The following is an 8951-nucleotide window of genomic DNA, read 5'->3' as shown; positions in this document are numbered from 1 at the left end:
CCACCAGAGAGTACCTGTCAACAACAGAGCTTTTGTTCCAACAGTAGCCCCACATTGAAAGCTGAGACTTTTTTTTTTAAATAAAGAAAACCTGTTTTTCTCATCACAGGCAGGGAAGGTCCTGAGCTGACCACCCTTGTGATTGACCTTCTGCTAGAGATGGGGCCACTTCACTTTTGGTTACACAGGAAATAATTTTTGGAGAATAAAGAATGGTAACAACTGCCATATTAAGCCTTTGCATTTTGGCAGAATGAACAAAATAGGGTATATTACCCTATTTTTGAATCATTTAAACTTTCAAGTGCATACTTCAATCTTTTATGTGACAGGAAGCATCAGTGTGCAAGATACGGTTTCAAAGGAAGGAACTATTTACCTCAAAGTTATCCTAAAATATCTACCCCACCCACCTACACATGTCAGTCACCAATTCTCCCTGGTTTTCTCTGGTTTCTTCCACACATAGAGCTTTTGTGTGTTTTACACAGATCTGAGCATAGCCATAGGAAGTTCAAGCTAACAAGGGAATTGTGGGTGGACATGATGTCACAGTAAAGCTAGTGTGGATGATACAGGCTGACACAGCAGTGACTGAGTAGGAAACATTGAGCTCCTTATAAAAAGGAAACAGGAAGATATCATTTTATTTCAGCCAAAACTTAACTTACAATATGGGTATCACAGTAGGATACCACACGCACATTATGTAACATAGCATCTGACTAGTCAAAGTTTTATGTTCAAAATTACAGTTTGCTAGCTTTTGGTTCTTGCTACTTAGTTTGCTACATTTGGTTCTTGTTTTGACTTAATGGGATAGTTCACCCCCAATGAAAATTCTGTCATAATTTACTCAACCTTATGTTGTTCCAAATCTGTAAGCTGTAACTTACATTCTTCTGCGGAACATAAAAGATGATATTTTGAAAAATTTCTTTTTTTTTTTCATTGTCCACACAATGAAAGTAAATGGGGTCCAACATTGTTTTGACACCAGCGTTCTTCAGAAGAGTCAATACACAATCCATATACAAAGTCAAAACAATAACTTAAAGTCCATTTTATAACCATATAGATGACGTCTTTCTCTTTAAAACACACTGGGATTGAAATGAACGGTAAAGTTGTCCATCCTGAAAATCCTCAACAACAAAGTTCACAAGGTTCACATGTGCGATAGTGTTAAATCAGCCCTAGTATTTGAGATTGCACAAAAATTTGGCATCACATACCTCATGATGGAAGTATTCCTCAATAGTGACCTTGGGAATTTGGCTCATCTTTTAGCCAAACAAAATATCAGCCAAACAAAATATAAATAAAAGCAAAGTGATTTCTACAATAAAACAAAAGTAAAAGAAAACAACACAATCATGTGACAAAACCATCCACAAACACTGTCAAAAACTAAAACAAAGTTTTTGATTATTAGGGTGCCTGTATATTTTTTCAACCTTGATCAAGGACTAAGAACGCTACTTCCCAGCAGCCCTTTGCAGCAGCTTCTAAGAATCAAGGAAATGGGATCTCCATAGAGTTCCTCTGAAGCCAAATCCAAATCACATCCCACTTACTGGGGCTTTGCCTCTGATGAGAGATGTCTCACTATAATTACTTTCCTGTGAATGTCCTCACGGTCACCCGCCTGTACAAATGATCGGAATATACCCAAATCTACTCTAACATAAGCTGTGATCACACCATGGATGTGCAGACAGTTCACTGCACTACTGTAACCAAACAACTCTGGCCAAAATAAGACCTACAGCGAGAAATGGACCAGAATGAATATGTTTTATATGTGTATGGGATTGTCGTGGCCTAATGGTTAGAGAGTCGGACTCGTAACCCAAAGGTTGCGGGTTCGAGTCTCGTACAGGCAAGGATTGTAGGTGGGGGGAGTGAATGTACAGCGCTCTCTTCCACCTTCAATACCACGACTGAGGTGCCCTTGAGCAAGGCACCGAACCCCCAACTGCTCCCCGGGCGCCGCAGCAAAAATGGCTGCCCACTGCTCCGGGTGTGTGTTCACGGTGTGTGTGTGTGTTCACTGCTGTGTGTGTGCACTTTGGATGGGTTAAAATGCAGAGCACTAATTCCAAGTATGGGTTACCATACTTGGCCACATGTCACGTCACACTATTGACATTTTGGTCAAATTATTATAATATGCGTATGATGTTAAAAAAAAAATAGTCCGAATTTTTGAAAACCGGAAAATATATGTTAGAAGCCAATACAATTTTTAAAAAGAAACTAAACAAAAACTGTTATTTTCTGGGTTTAAAAAATTCAGACCAATTTTTAAATGGATTACAATCGATCTTTATTAGTTAATATAAATATAATTATTTATATTTAAGAATATCACAAATATTATACATTTTAAATATCTGCTGTAAAAGTTTCAGAAAACGACTAAACTACAAATAATTTTTAAAAATGAGTAAAAGTACTTTTTAGAAATTTATAAATGATACTTTGCAATATTTATAAAGTAAAAATATGAAGTAAATATGTGTACAGTAATTACGTGAATAAAAGAAAGTTTACTGTAGGTGTACTGTAAGTAAATGGAAAGAAGGAACAAACATGAACAGGCAAACAGTCCCAGAAAACCATCATATTCTCAAAACAAAGCATAAAACTAAAACCAAACAAGCACCATACAAATAAAAGAAAATGTGCCAATGCACAAGTGAAACAATGAATGATATTCTATTTGTGATTCCTTCTAAATCACATTTATTTTGACTCAAAGCTTTGCATGTAAGCCTCAGAGTCCCAGTGTTCCCATAAAATGGTTTTACTGTGAAAAGGGCGGATGTTGTTGAATTATGTGTGCTTTGAAACAATTTAATGTGGGCTTACAGTGCTGTTATTTATAGAAGGCCAGCTTCTGAGTGCGTTTCCGAGGTCGTGTTTATTTTGTTTCTCAGGGAGGGTAAAAACATTCCCCTCCAGAAGTTTTATAAAGTCTTTCGCTTGAAGACAGCGAAAGAAACTTGAGACAATGGGACACTGTTGCACAGACAGTGGGATGCACTGTGACCTTGCCCAGAGTCTCCGCTCCCCGTTTCTGGGAACAGAGGATGTCTGAGATCATAGCCCCACAGACAGCCTTGCGTCCCCCAAAGCACACCACAGGCCGCCGCTCTTGGCTCAATCTCCAGCTTGCGATAGCATCCCAGGCTAATTCCTCCTGCAGGCTTCACATGAGACGACAACCAACGGAGCATCTCTCCAGCCAATCGCCTGAGAACATCTGGCCCTGGGCAGAACAACCCGCAGCTTTCATCTGGCCTTGAGAAGCGAGGGGGTGGAAAGAGCGAGTTTCTCATACTGTAAATATGGAGAGTCTCGGACAGCTCACTGTTTCCTCAAAGCGGCATCTACATTAGTGTATACTTTGTCTGTAGGGATCATGCACAGCTTTGCCATCTTTTGCCATCCATCCTCATGCAAAGTAACAGTCTCAACCAGAATCACCAAAACTGTTCTCAGATCAGTTTTCATACTTGCCAGCACCTGTCACGACAGTGAGCTTATTCAGAGGGAGTCTATCCTAGACGGCTGGGATGGATGTGTCCCGTTTATTTTAAGCTCTGTCTCTCAGTATGTTAGATTGGACAGCAAATGTTGTTTCTAACTTTTAAGAAGGGTTCTGCCAAGTGCCCCAAGACTGGCCATGTAGCCTGCTTGAATACCACGAAGCCATTAAAGATACAACAGGGGCTCATTCACACAAAATGTGTATTCATGCAAATCAGTAAATACTGAAAAAATGCTAGGAGCTTCCTGTATTCCCGAATTGAAAACAGCCATATTTATACTGCTATATTTAGGGTTAGTCACCAGTTCTATTAAAAAAAAAAATTGGGAATCGAATGATTTTCGTGGTACTTTTTAGTGAATCAATAACATACAGTGCAATCAGTGAAGTACAATTTCCAAGCTAAGGACTTCTACAAGCCTATTCTTATTAGTGAATCGATAGCATTCTCAAGATAATGACTCTTGTGAGCTGGTTCTTTTCATTGTATCAATAACATACAACACAACCAAGTCTGATTCCCAAGCTTTATTTTCCTGAATCAAATGCATTGAGCACAACCAGTGAAAACCCATTCCTGAACGAAAGACTGTTATAAACTGGTTCTTTTCCACAAACACTTATGAATCATTAGTTTCTCAGTTATCTGAGTCACTTACTGAATCACAAGTCATCCATTTCATCATGTGAACAACAGTGAACCAAGAACTGATAGTGTTATATGTGTCAGGCTTTAGAAAAGCCTAAAATTAGTGCAGTTACTGACTGGTTCTTCATGTGACAATTTGTAATTAGAGTCAGTATGGTTTTATAAAAAAAAAATACATCGAAATAAAAACATTTGTATTTAAAATGTAGAACTAATATACCTTTTCAAAATTAAAAGAATTGTAAATAAAACTGTTAATAAACCATCGGAATTGAAATTATTACATTCTGAAAGATTCCCATTCCTGGCTATATTTAGGAGTGTAGCACCCTGTAATTTTGTTGTTCCAATTCAAATGGACAACCATGGCAAGCATAATGAGTGAGCATTTGCCCTTGGCTCCTAGCGGCCCATCCACTGCCAGCACTGCACAGTGTCCAGTCAGGCCTACAGTAGCACCTAAGCTAGGCCTGTGTTTGGTTTGGGAGCAAGGAAGTGCAAAAAAACTCCAGAGGGCTGCGGCCTAGACACTGCTGCCATTCAGCTGCCCCACATGCAGGGATAAAGTTGGGATTGTTTGTCAGTGGACTGCAATGTGAGGAATGCAGAGCTCCAATTCCCCTCTGGGAAAGGAACATCGAAGAGTGGACATTCCGTCCTTTCTCCCTCTCCCTTGCTCTCTCTCTCTCTCTCTCTCCAAATCACCATTGTTTTTTCCTCAGGAACGATCCATTTACCACATCCAGCAGCAGCCTTAATCATAATGGCTGAAGTGGAATAACAGATTGGATCTCTCCCTGGTGAGCTATTCTCAGTTCCTAGCAACAGTGAGCTTAGAGGCTTACAAGCCCCTTCACATGAGGATTCCATATCCACAGTCCACCCCACTGGCATTTCCTAGCGCACTCCATCATTCCCTGTGACATCACATTCCTGTCACATATTCACGCAATTTCCTCCTTGTATAAACCCGCTGCACTCCCAGCGCCACCGGCTTTGCAGCTTGACATATGGGACCGTCAACAAGGGGCGACATCCTTAATGAATATGTTCCTGAACTAAACAAACTCAGTGAAAGGCTTCTGCTGAGATTTTTAAAACTCCCTTTGATGTTTCTCCTCACAAATGAGCCCACAGATCTGCAATGAGAGGCTGATACAAGGAGAACTTTCTTTCTAGCTTGTTTAGAGACCACACAGCCCATAAAGAAAGATGGTGCCTACTCACATTTGTCGGCTCACCCGGGTCAGTCCAGTGATTTAGCCCAGCGGTAGCATGTGTTAACCTTTAACTTTCATAGAGTGATGTCACTTTATGACAATCATGTGACTACCAAAACAATTTAATTAAAAACACCTACTGCTGTCTGACTACATCTGCTCTTCTGGCCAGCTGTGCACTCACATGGTTCAAGAAAACCACCATTTGCCCGCCAAGACTCAAAGGCTGGAGGACACATTACACCAGGTGCTTGCAAGGTCATGGCCATTTCACTTTATTGGAAGATAATTGGAGAATCCAGCTCCCTCTTCTCAGCTCTTTTGCACAATAAGCAATATGTTGCCTTATATTACACACTCATCCATGACATCTAAGAGCTCTGTTCCAAAACCTAGCTATTGAGTTGCCTGGTACCTATAGATGTCTTCAAAGGTAGAATCCTAACGGATTAGACTTAGATTTAAGTTAATTAAAAAGTGTTAATCATTTTACATTTATTTTCAGTATTTAATTAATTACATTTCTAATGTATAAAAATGATTAATTTCTCTCACTTCGTAAACCATCTTTGACATTTTTTATCTGAGCTTGCAGCAAAGGATTCTGGGGTGCATGGGCCCATTCACCCCAAAAACAATATAAAGAAAATTATAGCAGTAAATATATTAGCATCCACACTAACTTTAGGCTATAGTTACAGTTATCGTTCTTGGTGTGAATAGGCCATAACACGTCATAAGGTTAAATATGTTAACATTACTTTAGGTATATCATTAACTAAGATTACATTTTAATGGGTTCATTTTGATTTATAAATAATGATATTGTTCATGTTCGTTCAGACTTCAACTATTGTTAAGGTAGCCTAGCCTACAACTAAAAATATAAAAATGTTTAATACATAGAAATTAATATTGAATATTTACAAATGTTATAAAAGTATTGTTTATTGTTATTTCATAATTTCATAGCAATAAACAATACATTTCGTAAAGCTACTGATAAACGCGATGCTCATGCTGCCATACTCAATCGCTTACCTTTTGGAACAGCCATCTTTCAGGATTCATAACCCACGTTGCCTCAAACGACATAGCGTTAACTGTCTTCGTTGTTTATTTTTATTCAGTTATCATGGCAGAGCAATAGTTCAAGAACTTAGTTAAACATCAACTGTTTAGTCAACATGATTATAGCGACTAACCAGAATAATAGCACATCCGGATTGAACGCTTTTAGACATTTGAAAGTAAATCTTGTTGCCAGCCCCCTTGAGTACTGAGGTTTGTTGCTGCCAGACCAAGGCAAGAACGCACATTAAAGGGATAGTCACCCAAAAATGTTACTCACCCTCATGGTCATTCCAAACCCATATGACCTTCGTTCATCTTCGGAACACAAATTAAGATATTTTTGATGCATTCTGAGAGCTCTCTGACCCTCCTATAGACAGCAATGTAATTACCACGATCAAGGTCCAGAAACGCAGCAAGGAGATCAGTAAAATAATCCATGTGACATCAGGGGTTGGTGACGAATTGTTGAATAAAGTTTTTTTTTTTTTTTCTTTTGCGCACAAAAAGTATTCTCGTAGCTTCATAAAATTACGGTTGAACCCCTGTCACGTGGATTATTTGACCGATCTCCTTGTTCCGTTTCTGGACCTTGGTGTGGTAATCACATTGCTGTCTATGGGAGGGTCAGAGATCTCTCAGAATTCATCAAAAATATCTTAATTTGTGTTCCGAAGATGAACGGAGGTCTTACGGTTTAGAATGACATGAGGGTGAGTAATTAATGACAGAATATTCATTTTCGGGTGAACTATCCCTTTAAATATGTCCAACTGGGACACTCGCTGACAGCGTGTTGACGCAGTCCTCGCGTTTGCGTTTGCGTACTTGCATAAAATAAGTTTATGACCTTAAAATTCTAGGCTTGGAATAAGTTTTGGAATAGAGCTAGAGGGGATAAAATAAAGGGGATGTTTTATGGTAATGTCAGATGCTGCTCCTGGCGGCAATGCTGAGTAGACAACGCGCCTAATTGCGTTGCGTTAAAGGGTTAGTTCACCCAAAAATGAACATTCTGTCATTAATTACTCACCCTCGTGTTGTTCCAAACCCGTAAGACCTTCGTTCATCTTCGGAACACAATTTAAGATATTTTTTTACAAAAATAACGACTTTATTCCGCATTTTCCTCTCTACTGCGTCACTTGTGATGAATGACAGAATTTTCATTTTTGGGTGAACTAACCCTTTAAGACATGCGTCAGACACATTTAGAACCCAATGACGTACAAAACTGAGCTTGTGTAACTAAAATAGTCTGAATTCACATACTTTGGTAAAGTATGTTTTAAGCCTAAGGCATCCTAAGTGCACGTGAAGGCTGTTCCAGTACCAATTTTAAAACAGCACTGCTGTCGGCCTATCATTCACAGAAAAGCTACTGATATATAAACTAAACAAAGCAAAACTGTCTTCAGGAACATTATCAGAAATGTTCAAACTTGACCCGCTGTTGTAGGCTATAGCCTATATATGTCTTGCAGCACTTCGTTCAGTAGTGCCACTGATTTAATAGCAGAGGCTCAGCAGATAGACGTCTGGTGCGGCTGTGGGAGTTTTGAGAGTTGGGCAGCTCTGCCAAATGGTTCACCGCCTATGCTTTATGACCCGAGTCGACTCATGCCAGACCAAAGCCATTTCAGCGAGTAAATAGCCTATCAATATCCATCCTCCCTCGCCGGTTTGCTGTTAACTCTCATTACACAGACCACACATGACCAAACACACATGCAGATGACCAGACCTCCTGTAGACATCAAAACAGCCCACATATGACATCTACTTAATATCTTAGGTCAAAGTGAGATTTAATATGACCGCACTGTGCTGTTGCCTAGAAATATCATTAACCACTGACTATTAAGCATATTTTGATGTACTGACCTGATTTTAACACTAGCATGTTTTTTTTTCAGAGATGTTTTTTTAAAGATGTTACTGTTATTATCAAATTCAGTTATTATACAAAAAGACTATTAAGCAATGGACTGTCCTGATTTTAATGCTAGGCTTCTTTTTTCAGAAAGTTTTTTTTTTAAATTTTTTTTTTATATGTTTTTACAAAATAAATTCATTAATACATTTAAAAAAATATTTTATATTTTTATTTATATTTTAAATAAATATGAAAATGAGCCAATATGAAAAATTATGTCGTTTTTATTGTAATGTTGTAAGATTTAAAAAAATGTCTCTTTTATCTTAAATTATGGCACTAAAAATAAATAAAATAAATATAATTATTACGCAAAAAAGAAATAAGAATTTCATGGCATTTGAAAATCTGTAAGACTGTAACAGTACTCGGATTAATAAAAAAATAAAAAAATGAGATACTTTGTAACTTAAAGGCACAGAACCATAAGGAAAAATAGCCTCAACGCATTGTAATGAGTGACCTACCGTTTGTGATCTGTACATCTTCAAGTTACAACTTTATAGCATTCCTTCA

This window comes from Sinocyclocheilus rhinocerous, unplaced genomic scaffold (genome assembly GCF_001515625.1).
Source record: "Sinocyclocheilus rhinocerous isolate Xijiao unplaced genomic scaffold, SAMN03320098_v1.1 scaffold4719, whole genome shotgun sequence".
NCBI lineage: Eukaryota > Metazoa > Chordata > Actinopteri > Cypriniformes > Cyprinidae > Sinocyclocheilus > Sinocyclocheilus rhinocerous.
Note: the sequence above shows the minus strand (reverse complement) of the source record.